This window comes from Aotus nancymaae, unplaced genomic scaffold (genome assembly GCF_030222135.1).
Source record: "Aotus nancymaae isolate 86718 unplaced genomic scaffold, 86718_ANA_hifiasm-v0.15.2.pri h1tg000040l, whole genome shotgun sequence".
Classification (NCBI taxonomy): domain Eukaryota; kingdom Metazoa; phylum Chordata; class Mammalia; order Primates; family Aotidae; genus Aotus; species Aotus nancymaae.
The window spans coordinates 94,648,971-94,664,230 of NW_026988454.1; the positions used below are offsets into that span (position 1 = coordinate 94,648,971).

A 15,260-nucleotide genomic window follows, 5' to 3' on the forward strand; every position below is an offset into this window, starting at 1 on the left:
GAGCACTAAAACAATACAGATTTATGCCAGAACTATATCAATTCCATTAAAATTGACACAATAATTTCAAGCACTAACATGAATTACTACGTAACATGGCTGCTGACTGGGCTTCTTCAGATCTTTCCTATATTCCTATGTTAAAGGCTATGCTCAAAAAAATGCATATAGATGACAGAACATGTAATACTAAAAACAGAAAAATAAGACTGAAGGAATGCAAATGAAGCACCTCAGAGTATTCTGAGAGGTAAACTTAAGGTCAACAGAGACCAATGTGACAGTTATGAGACACCCTAAGGAGTCTTCTTTGTAGTGTTAGTGGGGAGGAAAGCCTACAAAATGTAAATCAGACCTTGTATCAGCAAAGAAATGCCTCATAAGTTGAAGTAGAGATATAAATTAAATTCTAGTTGACTTCTCTACACAAGGACAGGAATATCTCAAGATTGACTATATCATCAGGTTCCAGATGTTCTGTTCTGGGGTGAGGGCTATAGGAGTTTCAAGATGAGTCCAGTGTCCACTTAGAACCTTCTCTGTAACTTTGATCTAGTTCCCTCTGGATGCCTTGGATTTCCCTCTTGGAAACTAAAGAAGAGAACAGAAGATTCCCTGGGCCTGTCTACAACCACCACTCTATCATTCTACAAGTATGCACCAGAGCAGGGGAAGTCTGTTCTAGAAGCCTCACAAGATAATTGGGAAACTAAAGGGTAAACAGGAGCAGGCCCTGAAAAAAAACAAGAGGTACCAAGTTTTGAAAAGGCCTATTTTTAAGGCATGGAATAAATTCAGCCTGAGTCACAAGAGAGTTTTGAAAAAGATAAGGAAACAGCCAGGTGTGATGGCTCACACCTGTAATCCTAGCACTTTGGGAGGCTGAGGCGGGTGGATCACCTGAGGTCAGGAGTTCAAGACCAGCCTGGCCAACATGGTGAAATCCCGTCTCTACTAAAAATGCAAAAACTAGCTAAGCATGGTGGTGTGCCTGTAATCTCAGCTACTTGGGAGGCTGAGGCAGGAGAATTGCTTGAAGCTGGGAGGCGGAGGTTGCAGTGAATTGATATCATGCCACTGCTTTCCAGCCTAGGTGACAGAACAAGACTCCATCTCAAAAGAAAAGATAATAAGGAAACCATGCTTATATCCTATGCATTCAACATATGTGTTAAGTGCCTCCTTGCCTGACCAGGATCATTGAGTCAGATAAAGATGGATTCCCTGCTTTTACCTTTCTTGGCATGTAATGGAGAAACAAATGGGAAGTAGATTCAACAAAGTGCAAGTAATGTGGATCTCACTGGGTGGTAAAGTCAGGGGTGATATTTATGAATTTCTGATTAGTTTGCTGTGTTTTCCACATTTTTACAATGATCATGTGATATTTTTATAATATATTTTTATATGTTTTATAGATATTATGTTATATATATTTTTATATAATATATACGTGTGTGTGTGTATAGATATATATTCCTTGGACCATAAAATTTTATTGACAGGTCAGGGGAAGAGCTGGGGGTAAGGGGCCCTTCCTTCCCATCCCCCTACCCAGGAGACACCCTCCAAAGGACAGCAGAAGTCCCAGAGCCTGCAGCCTCAGAGGACCTTGGAGGCGGACAGGCTGTTGTAGTGTAGATCTTCCTGGCCGTAGACCAAGCTGCGTTAGGTGGTGATCTCCTGCTGCAGCTGCGATTTGATGTCCATGAGCCGCTGGTACTCCTGATTCTGCCACTCTCTATCAGCTCGAACATCGCCCAGCTGGGCTTCATTATCGGTTATCAGCGCCTGGATCTGCACCAGCTGGGCTCCAAAGGGAGCCTCGGTTTCTGCCAGTGTGCCTTCCAAGGCGGCTTTCATGCTCAACTGTGACTGCAGCTCCAGCTCAAGACCCTGGAGAGTGCGCCACAGGTCAGCGATCTCAGACCTGCCCATCTGGAGCTGCTCCATGTGGCCAGCGACCTACCGGTTCAATTATTCAGTCCGGCTGGTGAACCAGGCTTCAGCATCCTTACAGTTCTTCTCGGCCATGACCTCGTATTGGCTTCGCATGTCACTCAGGATTTTGGTGAGATCGGTGTCCAGAGCCGAATCCACCTCCACACTGACCTGGCCTCCCCCTTGGCCCCTCAGCGCACTGATTTCCTCCTTATGGTTCTTCTACAGGTAGGCCAGCTATTCCTTCAGGCCTTCGATCTGCATCTCCAGGTCAGTTAGTCCAGCACCCTGCGCAGACCGTTGATGTCGACCTCCACGCTCATGCGCAGAGCCTGCTCCGTCTCCAACTTGGTTCGCAAGTCATCTGCAGCTAGACGGGCGCTGTCGATCTGCAGGACAATCCTGGAGTTCTCAATGGTGGCACCAAGAATCTTGTCCCGCAAGTCCTGGATGGTCTTGTACTAGTGGCTGTAGTCGCCGGAGGGCCCGGCCCCTGCTTCTGGTACAAGTTGCGGATCTTCACCTCCAGTTCGCCGTTGGCCGCCGCCAGGGCGCGCACCTTGTCCAGGTAGGAGGCCAGGCGGTCCTTGAGGTTCTGCCTGGTGAGCTCCTCGCTCGCCAGCAACCCTTTGGACGCGGCCAGGACGCCGCCGTAGCCCCTCGAGGAGGACGAGGACACGAAGCAGGCGGAGGACACAGACACGCCGCGGCCGCTGGAACCTCCGGTGCATGCTGAGCTGGCGAAAGGCGACGCGTGGCCCAAAATGTACGGAGCCGCCGCGCAGGTCCCGGAAAGACCAGGGTGCGGACGACTGGAGATAGCTGTAGGAAGTCATTTGCGAGGCGGAGCACAGATGGAGCAACCCTGGTCCCAGGGTCTGCGATTTGCGGGAGGAGCCTAAAAATATTTTTTAAATAGCTAAAATAAATAACGGATTATATGTTTATCAATGTTGTACAATCACTTGATGAGGGAAATGACCGCTCAACAGAAGAGCTACCTGAGGCTGAGGTTAAAAGGCTTATTAAAGATCACAGAACTGGCCGGGCGCGGTGGCTCATGCCCATAATCCCAGCACTTTGGGAGGCCAAGGTGGGCGGATCGCGAAGTCAAGGGATAGAGACCATCCTGGCCAACATGGTGAAACCCCGTCTCTACTAAAAATATGAAAATTAGCTGGGCATGGTGGCCTGCGCCTGTAGTCCCAGCTACTCGAGGTGAGAGGCGCAGAACCGCTTGAACCTGGGAGGCAGAGGTTGCACTGAGCCGAGATCGCGTCACTGCACTCCAGCCTGGCAACAGAGTGAGACTCCATCTCAAAAAACACAGAACTATAGTGAAGAAGAAAGATGGAGGGATGTACATAACTGCATATTACCAAAAGATTTTTTTGTTTCTTTTTTCTTTTTGCAAGAGAGCCAGGTTTAAAACCTAAGCTCCCTAAGTCTCCAGATCTGTGCCCTTTTCACCAGCTGACAGTGTCTGCTAATAACAATATGCACTCTCAAGGATCAAGGTAAGAACTGCAGTACATTCAATCACCAAAAAAAAATGAAATGTAAGAAACCTATATATGAAAAACATCTTCATGTCTCACTCTCTTGCTTTTACTCTGTCACTATTCTTATTTCTTTTTATTATTTTCTATCTCTATTAAAGGAATACCCTTAAATCGTATTTGGAAAATAAATAAAAGGAAAAAAATCACATATTCTCATTATACTAAAATGACTGCTATTGATAGGCATGTTAGGTATGGTCAAACTTAAAATATAGATTGAAGCATGCATAAAATTTACTTTATGTGCCCACAAATCAAAAGTCATCGGGTACACTCTCCAATTATAGGAAGTGCTCTATAATCTAGATGCTTCTCACACAGACAACTCTGTGGTTTTCTCTGGGGTGAATAGCAGCATCAACCTTAGGTAGAAGGGGTTGATGCTGCTATTCACCCCAGAGAATGTCTTGTCTACATAAGACAGCAGATTTCCTGCATTTTCAAATTTTTTCTTCATGTTGTACTTCCTCATTTGGGTTATTGTAAAAATTGAAAGAAATTAAAGAAATAGGTAAAGTAACCAATTATGTTTGCTATTGGCAATAGCCTTAACAACTTCTCACTTTTTTCAAGAATCCTTCATTTATAACTCTATGGGAAGTAACCTTTCCCTCTGCTGTTCTGCTATTATTTTCTTTGTACCTCTAATAAAGCATAAATGGGGGGTCTGTCTTGAGTTAGAATTATTTATGCACTTGTCTATTTTCTACCCTGGATTATAGGCCCCTTCTGAGCAGGGATCATATTTTATTCATTGTGTTTTGCTCACATTGGGCAGGGGGCCTTGTACTGTGAGAACACTTTGCCAAGTGTAAAGCACTATCAACTTGATGATGATTTGCATCAAGCATATTCTGAATTGCATTGCATTCTTTGTCAGTGAGGGTCATTACTACTTCTCTCCTAGAGCAATGGTTATGAAGTTAAAAGTTAGGAAATTCTCCTTTGAATGAGAGAGCAAGCCTAGAGAGCAGAAATGTGGAGTCCAGATGCATCTTCTCATTGTTTTCCCTGGAACAACTTCACTTTCCTAAAGATGGAATTGTCTTTTTGCCTTAATCATAGTGTAAGTAAATACAAGTCACCTTTCCTAATGAGACACTTCCTCTTTCATGATTTGTTAGACAAAGGCATGAACACACAAAACTTCCCATTATTTAAGTGACTGAGGCAGTGAAAAGTAAGGATGTATTAAAGAAAATGCATGGTTTGTGACTTCTTTTTCAGTGGTTTGGAAATTCAAAGCTATGAAGAAGGGCAAACCATGGAAGGCTATTCCTGTAAATGCCCTCAGCACTCACTTAGTTCAAGTCTTTTGTTCACACCTAAGGAAAATGAAATAGAGAAAAGTGAAGAACATGCTCAAAAATTATGTGGTAAGAGGAAGAATCTCTGTTCTCACATGAAATTTAGGTCAACCTATATGAAAAGTGAGGAGTCAATTTGAGATGATTTCAGAGTCTTCTAATTTTAAGCATCAGACCTTTCTAATACCAAGGGTTATCCTGCCTTTGCTGCCAAAAAGCTGACAGAAGGAGAAGCCAGGACAGACAGGTGAGTGAAACAGTATCTTTAATGAAGCTGCAGGAAATGCTGCTCTGAGGCTTCCCAGGAAGGCCTAAAGCTGAAAAGATTGCTGTGGAGAGGGTCACACTGAAACTCAAGTTTCCAGAGTATTACCTGTTCCTTTAGGCTGCAGGATCATTGTTGTCCCAGGGAACCTGCTGGCTAGTAGGACCAACTGCAAGATGCCAGGCAACCTTGATTGCACCTGACATGGGGCCATATCTGTCAGTGATGTGAAAATACTTACTTTATCTCCTTATGCTTTATTACACACTTGTTATTTGCTTTCCATATCAGCTGTGCAGAAATTGACCCTCTTTAGTCACATTCTCATCTTAATTTCATTACCTCCTCATCCTTATCTTCTGCACATCATCACTTGTGCCACCCTGTTTCTGATTCCATTATCAACCTCACCATCCTTACCTGAATGAATCTAGACACATCCATATTGATTTCAACCTGATCACTGATACAAAATGTGGAAAGGCATAAAAAACAAAAACAAACAAAAAAACTGTCTGACTTTCCCATCCCTAAGTCATAAATGGCAGAAAATCATGTGTTAAAATTAATTTAACACAAGTGTGCATGGCATCTTATCAGAAAAATAGAGGGCTGTGGTTAACAGGGAAGACTCTGGAACCAGATTCTGTAGTTCAAACCTGGCTCTGCTACTCTATCACTTAATTTCTGTGTGTCTCAGTTTATCCATCTTTAAAATGAGAATAATGATGACATCAGCTTCAGTAGTTACAGTAGTGGTTTGGCTGTATAATAATAATAACAAAAATAATAGCCTCTTAAATGAATTGAAGTTTGCTTCCCTTCAATATAGGAGTCCAGGGCTGGTAAAGTGGCACCATAATTCTGTGGAGTTTGACTTCTTGTGTCTTTTTCTTCTGCTCTCTCAAAAGGTGGCTTCCATCTCCTGAACCATGATGGCTGCTTCAGCTCCCACCAGGATATCTGCATTCTAGCCAGCAGAAGAGGATAAGAAAAAAAGGGAACATGTCCTCATTTCCTTTAGAAGTATGAACCAGAAGTTCCCACATCACTCCCACTCACAATCCCATTGACCAGAACCTAGTCAATGGCCACATTTAGTTTCAAGAGATGCCACATGCCTTGCTAAAACTTTATCACTATAGCAAGATGGGAGAACAGAAACTGGGGGAAAACTAGTAATCTCTGTTACACCAATGATTTAAAGCAGTGCAGATTAAAAGAATTACACACAAAAACATTTAAAACAGTGCCTAAAACATTGTAAACCTGTGATGATTGTTAGCTATTAAAACAATAACAATATTAGTGAATTACTATTCACCAGTGTTTTCTTACCACTTTTGTACTAGATCTTCATGGACAGTGAGAATCATGCGAAGTATTTAGACCCCTTAACTTAAAAATAAGTATATATTAATATGAAATATATTTTAATTTTTAAATGAATAAATAAATGAAAAAAGAACAAAATAACTGTCCATCTAAACTTTCAATTATAAAAAGCTGCATAATAATTCTGGAACCAGTTTGGAGTAGTAGAATTTTTCTGTTATTTTCAGAAAATCTGTATGTATACATCAAGATATTAACTAGGGAAATTAAAAAACTGTGGAATTCAGAAAAATCAATGTTTGTATGGGTTATTATCACTTCAACCGTATGATCGCTTATGGTTGAAAGGAACTGAGTTTCTTAACAAAAAGAGTTAACAGTTATAGAGCTATTTTCTTTACAAAAGATCAAAAGATTTTATTTGTTGGCATAGCACTTCTTTAATCCAGAAACTCACCCACCAGTGTTCACTAACACCTATGAGTATTTCTGACAGAGTAAGGAGACCCTCCTAGTATAAATGTGAAAACAAAAAAATAAATGAAAGTAATCTTTTTAAACCAGCAAGTGGCACAACTTTGGCCAGATTCGTTGTATATAAAGTAGATTCTCTTCTCATACAAAAATCAGTTTCTTAAGGTTATCACTACCTCCTTAGGACAGTACAAGAAGTTGATTTTTCTACCTTATAGATTAATTTATATTTTTGTACTGCTTGTTACCATGAAACTTTGTTAGAGTCTTAGAGACCTAGGTAGAACAGAGTACTGGTTTTGGAGCCAGACCATCTGGGTTTAAATCCTGACTTTACTTACTGGCTGTGTGACCTTGGGCAAGTTACTTTACCTCCGTGTACATTAGATTTGTCATCTGAAAATAGAAAGAATAAAGTATATACCCCATAGAGTAATTATGATGACTAATTAAAATAATATGCACAATGTTTTTAGAACAGAAGCATTCAGGAAGTGTTGGCTATTTAATTATTAATATTACTCAAGTCTTCTGAAAGTTTTACAGCACTGCAAATGTTAAACCTTTACTTTCACACGGCTTTACCAACCACAAAATTCTTTTATATCCACTGTCTCATTTTGTCTTCACTACTGGTCTCAACTGGGGTTAGTGTCTCCATCTTGAAGACAAGAAAATGGAACCTCACAGACAGAAAATAACTTGTCTACATTCACCAACCCTTCAAACCATAGAGCTGGGGTTCAGGTTTATGACTTGGTGCTCTTACAAATAAGCTTCCCTCTGCTTTAATCAGAGGAACACCAATGGTGATGATACAGGAACCCTGGGTAATATTGTCCAGGCAGCTCCTTCTATGGGAGTAATCCTGAGCTATGCCATGTGACCATGCCTCTCTGGACATTCCTGATTAGGTCAGGGAGGGAGCACATGACTTGAGGACAGTGCAAAAGCTCTGCATGACAGCCACTTTCCATTCCAATCAGATTTTCTCTTTCAAAAATGTGTACATTTTTAGACCTGACATTGGCTTGGGAAAAAGGCTCACTCCTACTCCATAATCTTTATCACTTCCCACCTCAATTCCTTAAAAAAAAAAAAAAAAAAAAACAGCCAATTTTCAAACCTCATGCCTGCCCTTGAGTCTCACCCATACAGAAATCCTAAAGGTGCCACTGAAAGGAGACTTGAGTAGTTCTTACCAGAAGCTGGAAACATACAAGGGAGGCCAGGGTGCTCTGGTGGGAAAGTTCATAAAGACGGCCTCGTAGTAACATGGCTTTTGTTGGGTAACACCAGTACTAGCTGTAGGAGGAGAAGAGTGAGCTTCTGAATTATGTTAAACACAAAAGATGAGCAAAATCTAACTTCCTAGGGGCTGAAAGTTAACCCGGTTCTAGCTTCTGACTCAGTGTTAGAGTCTGCCTATTTAGAAACCCATGACTCTTGCTTTTTTTAAGCTCCACACGGCCTCTCTTGTTATTACACGAATTTCCCACAGTAATTTGATTGAATCTTTGTTTCTTACCACAAAGCCTAAGACAGAGAGATATGTAAAATATGCATTAAAAGCTATGTGAGGACTTTTTGGAACAAAAGTATTCTTTATTTTACATGTTAAGCTATATAGACAGACACACAAAGGGAGCTGATCTGCAATGAAACAGAAGAATGAGGCAGAAGCACCAGGAAAAAGATGCAGAGAAGCAGAAGCCTTCATTTCAGCTCATCTTTCCCTTAGGTTTTCTGACACCCAATGGCCTTATAACAAATTCTATTTTGGGGGTTTAAGCTAGCTCAAATCAGATTTCTGTAGTTTACTACCAAAAATAGACCTAATGCCTATGTTTCTCATCCCAGAAATCTGTGGGGAATTCAACTGGATTCACTCTGGATGTGCAACTCAGATATAAATACATAAATTAGCCCCAAATAGGATATCTGAGAAACCTAGGGAAGGATTAGGTTTCACTGAAAATTCTGAACTTAACGTAACTGTCTTTGGTTTTTAAAAGATTGCCATGCACCCAGCATTCAACTAGGGTGAGAGACTTGTTGGTAGACAGTGTTTCATAAATGCTGTAATGTTTCTGAGCAAAGAGCACTGGCACGTGGGTTAACAGATAATTGGAGCTGGGCTCAGTGGCTCATGCCTGTAATCCTAGCACTTTTGGAGGCCGAGGAGGGCATATCACTTGAGATCAGGAGCTCAAGACCAGCCTGGCCAACATGGCAAAACCCTGTCTCTACTAAAAATACAAAAATTAGCCTGGCGTGGTGGTGCATGCCTGTAATCCCAGCTACTTGGGAGACTGTGGCAGGAGAATTGCTGGAACCCGGGAGGTGGAGCCTGCAGTGAGCCAAGATTGCGCCACTGCACTCCAGCCTGGGCGACAAGTGAGACTTCAACAAAACAAAAAGTGAAAAACAAAAACAAAACAAAACAAACAAACAAACAAAAAAATAATTGAATAGCAATCCTAAAGATATATACCTCCAGAGACCTATAGAGATTTAGCTCCTGAGAGCCACTCATTTACATTCCAGAGTGGTGAAGGTGATGAAGTAGACATCTTCCTCTTTTTTCCCCAAATAGGATTGGTTCACATTCCAGAGCAAAGGTATCTCTATCTCTATCTCTCTAACTCTTTCTTTCTCTCCCCAGCAAAGAGGATGTGCAGGCATGCCAGCTGGCCTATGTAAGTTCTGAGTTTCACAATGTGGTGTTCTCTCCTGTGCTACCTGAGCAGGTATATCTGGCTCTCGCAAAATTGCCACATGGGGAATAGCAGTATGGGAACTGACACAAGATGCTCTATTAAGAGAGATAAGAAATCTATTTTCTGATCTGACTAGAGGTCTCGTATTTCTGTTAGAGTGTAAATGCATGCACACACACATAAATATGTGCATATACACATACAAGTATGCACATATACAGACATACTGTGGCAGGCTAATTTGTTAGCTTGCAAGTACGTTAATGTCTCCTAACTCTGTCCAGTTTCAAACTTAACACTGCATCCCAGATTGCCCGAGATAGTCTTAGTTTATACCTGTTATCCAGAGTAATTAATATATCTCCTTTCACTCTCAAAAGTGTGCTGTTTTGAAAGATAAAGTACGTGGCCATCTAACATGTAACCCATATAATATCAAGAAGTATCTTTGGGAAAGTACAATATTACCTAACTTTTTGCAGTATTTGATATTTGGTAATTTACTCCTTTAATTTGTCAATTCAGGTAATTCTGGTTACATTGCCAGTGAGATAGTAAAATTGTTCCTTGAGCCTTCTACCTTTCAATTCCTGTAGAACTTAATGCTAGTGTTGAAGCACACATCATCATCTTCTGCTTTGTGGTATAGTATATTTAGGCCCCCCCTTTGTCCCCTATACTTGTCCACAATATATTTCTTCATATATGTGTCCACTGACATTCATAGTGTAGTTCTACGAATGAATGATATATCTCTTGGATAAGGTAAATGATTATCCCCAGGTTTAACTGCTTCAAGATTCAGACTGTTTTCAGGTTTACTAAGAATATGATTTACCAACGCCAAAGTTGTGCAGCACCAGCTCTCATTTTGCAGTTTAAACAAGTTTGATATTGGTTTTACTCTACAAATGGAAGATTAAGACACAACATTAAATCATTTGTCCCAGGTTAATGGCAAAAGGGAAAACAAAATTACAAAATACAGTGACTAGAATTCCTGTTCAGCATTCCATCCTCAGTTTGAATACATGTTTCTGTTTTATGTGTTTGGTTTGTGGACATCTCTGTGTGGCTGTATTTCATTCATTATAAGACATGCCTATGAAATATTGTGCTGCCTTCAGTCTAATAAAACAACATTAATAATATTTCATTCTTAAGGATCATGTTTTATTTATAAAAGATAGGGGAAAGAAAGCTGAAAGAGATACAGCTAAACAATAGAAGTAGGTATGACAGAGATTTTAGTAAAACTTAATCACAAGCTGGAAAAAAAAAACGAGTAAAGATATCACTCTTGATATTAATAATACATACGTACATATGGAAAGACAGTTCCAGAATTAGAAATTTTGTTCAGACCTAGAATGGGAATATGAATGCATTTAATTAAGTTACATTGTTTTTAACCACTGGAAGGAGCATACTCCTTAAATTTAAAAACACATATTAAATTTAATTTTATTTAAATTACAAAATTTTCTACAACTGGAAGAGTCTGGTTTACTCACCAATTACAAAAATAATGTGTTTTCTTGCCATTCATTCCCAGACAAAATGTGAGTGAGTATTCTGTGGGATGCAGGTGAGCAATATTTCCAGAGCCTGTTTAAGTAGATGGGTAGCACAGGTTCAGAATGAACAAAGAATAACCTTGTTAAATTTGTTCCCATCTAGTCTGAAAGTAAACAAATATTTAGTGGCCTAGCCCAACCCCCTTATTGAACTGAAGCAGAATTATGCAGTTGGTTTGGATGCAGAGCTGTAATTAGAAGTTGGGTTCACTGGAATGCTGCACCAACTCCACTGTGATGCATGGTAGAGTGTTTCTTCATAGTGTTCCTTTTAAAGAAACAAGGAGAATTGGGAATAATGAAGGGAAAACGAGGAGTGAAAGGGAGAGACATGATCTCATCTATATTCACTATAATTAATGTACCCAAACTATTTTTTATGGTCCCTGAATTCAAATTCAAGGCAGTCTGAAAAGAGAACCCGAGCTTTTAAACACTCATGCAAAACTACCTTCCGTAAAACACTTATTAATAAATAATTTGTATCTTACTTTTCAGTCTATTGGGTTCATGTAATTATATAGTACTGGAATATGTTTGATTTAATGCATAACCATTGGCCTATGGGGTTGGAAATCCAGATCTTCCATTATATCATTTAGGTCATTGAGACTATGGAATAGAACTAGAGTTAGAGTGATTTCTGGTAAGCTTCCTCCCCTTTACCCAGAGGCAAGGAGAGAATTATTCTTTGCAAAGTGCCTTAGACTCTTTGGAGGAGAGCTGCCATAATAATACATGTTTATAATCATTTTGGAAATGAATAAGGTAAAGGAATTTAGTAGCACTAGTAACTAATCCAATTCTAAATTTTGAGGATAAATGTCTGAACTCTAATTCCTCCTATGTCAGTTTTGGATATTATAAAATGCAACCCAATTAAAAAAGGTTTCATTATAGAAGTCTTTTGCTGTGTACCTAGTGATGTGCAGAGTTTTTCTGTCACTATAAAACAGAAATCCCATAACCAATAAACCCCAATTGTTAACAGGCCCCTACTGTGATGTTTAATATACAGGGAAAAAAAATAAAGAAGAAAATCTAAACTGCGGCCTTAGGCTGGCAGTCTGTAGCTCAGCCATTTTGCATTTTAACCAGCCTAATATATTAAATATTTAGGCTTAGGGAATCTGTGAGAGTTGAGACCCAGCTATAATATTGGGAAAAATAACTTCCATCTTGGAAGCAAAATTAAAGTAACAATAAACAGTGTGATTGACTGAATGTTATGATTTTGAAACATATTTCAAAGATGTTCATCTTCCCATTGTCTCAAATAGTGAGTAAAGTCATCATTTAATGTAATTTATCTAGTAACAATTAAACAGCCCAAGAGTAAGAAAGCCTAATAAATTGTATAAATGTATTGTATTGATGCACAGCATTTTACATAACTCTATATGCATGTAAATATAACTCATTAATCCAGACACCACAATTTAGAGAATGAGTTAATATAGTTCCTGAATAGTTTAAAAGTTGCCCAGACAGACATAAGATCTCTGTTAGGATTAATGATGCAGCATTTAAACAAGTCGAGTGCTGAAAAGGAAAGAAAGAAACTCAACGTCTTCAGATCCTTTTAGTTTGATTTTTGTAACTGGATTACTATTTTGGAATTAAAGTGTCGATAGTAGGTGTGTTAGAACTCACTGGATAAGAAAATATTGGGAAGCCAAATATTAATAGCATAGCTATTTGAATCTGATGGAGGTTTCAATCTTAGCTCTGCTCTCCCACTTACCTAGCCAAGCGAGTTATATTTAATGAAATTCTGCCTTTAGTGAACAAAAGGGAAGAAACACTTGCAATTCATGGTCTCACTTACATATGGAATCTAAAAATGTCAAACTTACAGAAGCAGAGTAGAATGGTGGTTGCCAAGGGCTGTGGGCGTGGAAAAAAGGGAGTTGCTAGTTAAACTGATATAAAGTCTCGGTTAAGATGAATATGTTCTGAAGATCTATTGTACAGTATATTCACTATAATTCATAATAATGTATTGTATATTTGATAAGAAATTAGATCTTCATAGTTCTCATCAAAAAAATAGGTGAGAAAAAGGTCATGCTAATAAGCTTGATTTCATCATTTCAAAATATATAGATACCAAAGCATCATATTGTACATTGTAAATGCCTACAATTTTTATTTCTCAATTTTACTTTAATAAAGCAGGGGGAAAACATTGCAATGGAGTCTGTTCAAAAAAACTTGACCACACGATCATCATATATGTTCTTACTAATATTCCAACAGACACGGATTCATTAAATTACAAAAACCCAAAGTATCCTTGACACTCAGGTGTTGATTCCACAAATAAATTCCACCACTGGTTCAAAACTATCCTAAAAGAAGGCTGCCTGCGGGGTAGAAAGGAGAGACTCATCATTCATAAAGGCCTGGAAAATAATGTAATTTTGGCAAGTCTTTGAATACCTCAGAGCTTCGTTATCCTTTATGAATAAAATAGAGGTAATAGCAACTCATAGGGCTGTGGGAAGAATTCAATTAAATGAAATAATACTTCAATAAATAGTAACTTATTGATAGGCAAGGTATTAATATTAACATAATTTTGAAAACAAACGTTTCACATAGATGTTTTAATTATCGTCATTTGCACATATCTAAGTAATTGAAATTCAAATTATCATTTTTTTAAGCTGAAACTAGCATCACTTGTTAATCCATTCTAGGGTCCTTTAAAAGTGTTAAAGAGGCTACGTTGCTCTTAATCTTTGTAGGTCAAAACTAAAAATGTAAATTATTTGTCCAAAATTACATGGCTAAATTATATCCCACATGTCATGATTCCTAGTCAATGATCTTTCTGTTATAATGGTGGCTTTTACTCCTCCTCTTTTTGTTCTCTTTATTTTTCAATTGCAGAATTATTTTTTCAAATGAAATCTTGCCTTGAGTCACAATATTTAAAACAGGAAAAGTGTGAAGGGATCATTCACCTTTTACCAATGCTTCCTTTTTACAACTTCATACCTTTCATACCTTTTTTGGGGAAACCCTAAGGCTCTGTGAAATACAGGCTGCAAACTGTTGTGTTCTAGACTGCTGCACTGTTTCTAAAAGGCTCATTAGGGAAGAGAAGTTTAAAAAAGTGAATATTCGTATTCACATTTTAAAGTAATAAGTCTGTTGGGAGGTTTTACCATATTTTTCAAGGCTTTTCTATTATGAATTATTGAAGAAATTTAGGTTCAAGAATTTAATCTTATTACAAGGCTTTTTCTTCATGAAGTTTATGTGACAAATGTGTTCATCTAATTTAGAAGTGAACATGCTTTTTCATGATTTTCTGCCTCTTTAATATCTTTCATGCCATTTTACTTCTCCTAAAAATGTCAATTAGAATATTATGAGTGTACATAGATGTGTGTATACATATACATAGCTTGCTCTTATATATGTATGATATAAGAGAGCAAGCAATAAGGAAAATAAGTGACTAGTATAGTTAGAGCTAGTCCTAAGCCTTTTATAGTTATTTTCTCACTTGATTCTTATGTAACATGAATGTACCCAGGCCTCAACTGTCCATAGATAAGAATGAGGCTGTATTAATGTTAATATTCAGTCTTGTTTGCTCTGTGTCCCACTTGTTTAGTGCAGAATTCCTAAACTCTTGACAACCTCTATTCATGTATTGCTGGATATATAGTATATACAACATGTATTCATCAACTCACTAAGTGATCACCTATCATTGGCTTCTTCCCCACATCTTTCACCGGTGTTGCCTGTCCTCTGCACTGCCCTGGGATGCCTCTGCCTCCCCTACCTCTGCCTCCAAGAAGAGCAGCATCTTCCCAGAATAAAAATGCAACCTAGGCAGGGTGCAGTGGCTCATGTCTGTAATCTCAGCACTTTAGGAGGCCAAGGCAGGTGGATCAGCTTGAGGCCAGGAGTTCGAGACCAGCCTGGGCAACATAGCTAAACCCCGTCTCTACTAAAAATACAAAAATTAACCAGATGTGGTGGCACACGCCTGTAAACACAGCTTCTTGGAAGGCTGAGGCACCAGAATTGCTGGAACCTGGGAAGCAGAGGTTACAGTG

General features: G+C 39.0%; 1 pseudogene; it reads right to left on the minus strand.

Annotated features, from left to right (window-relative positions):
• Positions 1-1,602: 1,602 nt before the first annotated feature.
• LOC105730514 (keratin, type I cytoskeletal 19-like) lies at positions 1,603-2,777 on the minus strand (annotated as a pseudogene).
• Positions 2,778-15,260: the final 12,483 nt, after the last annotated feature.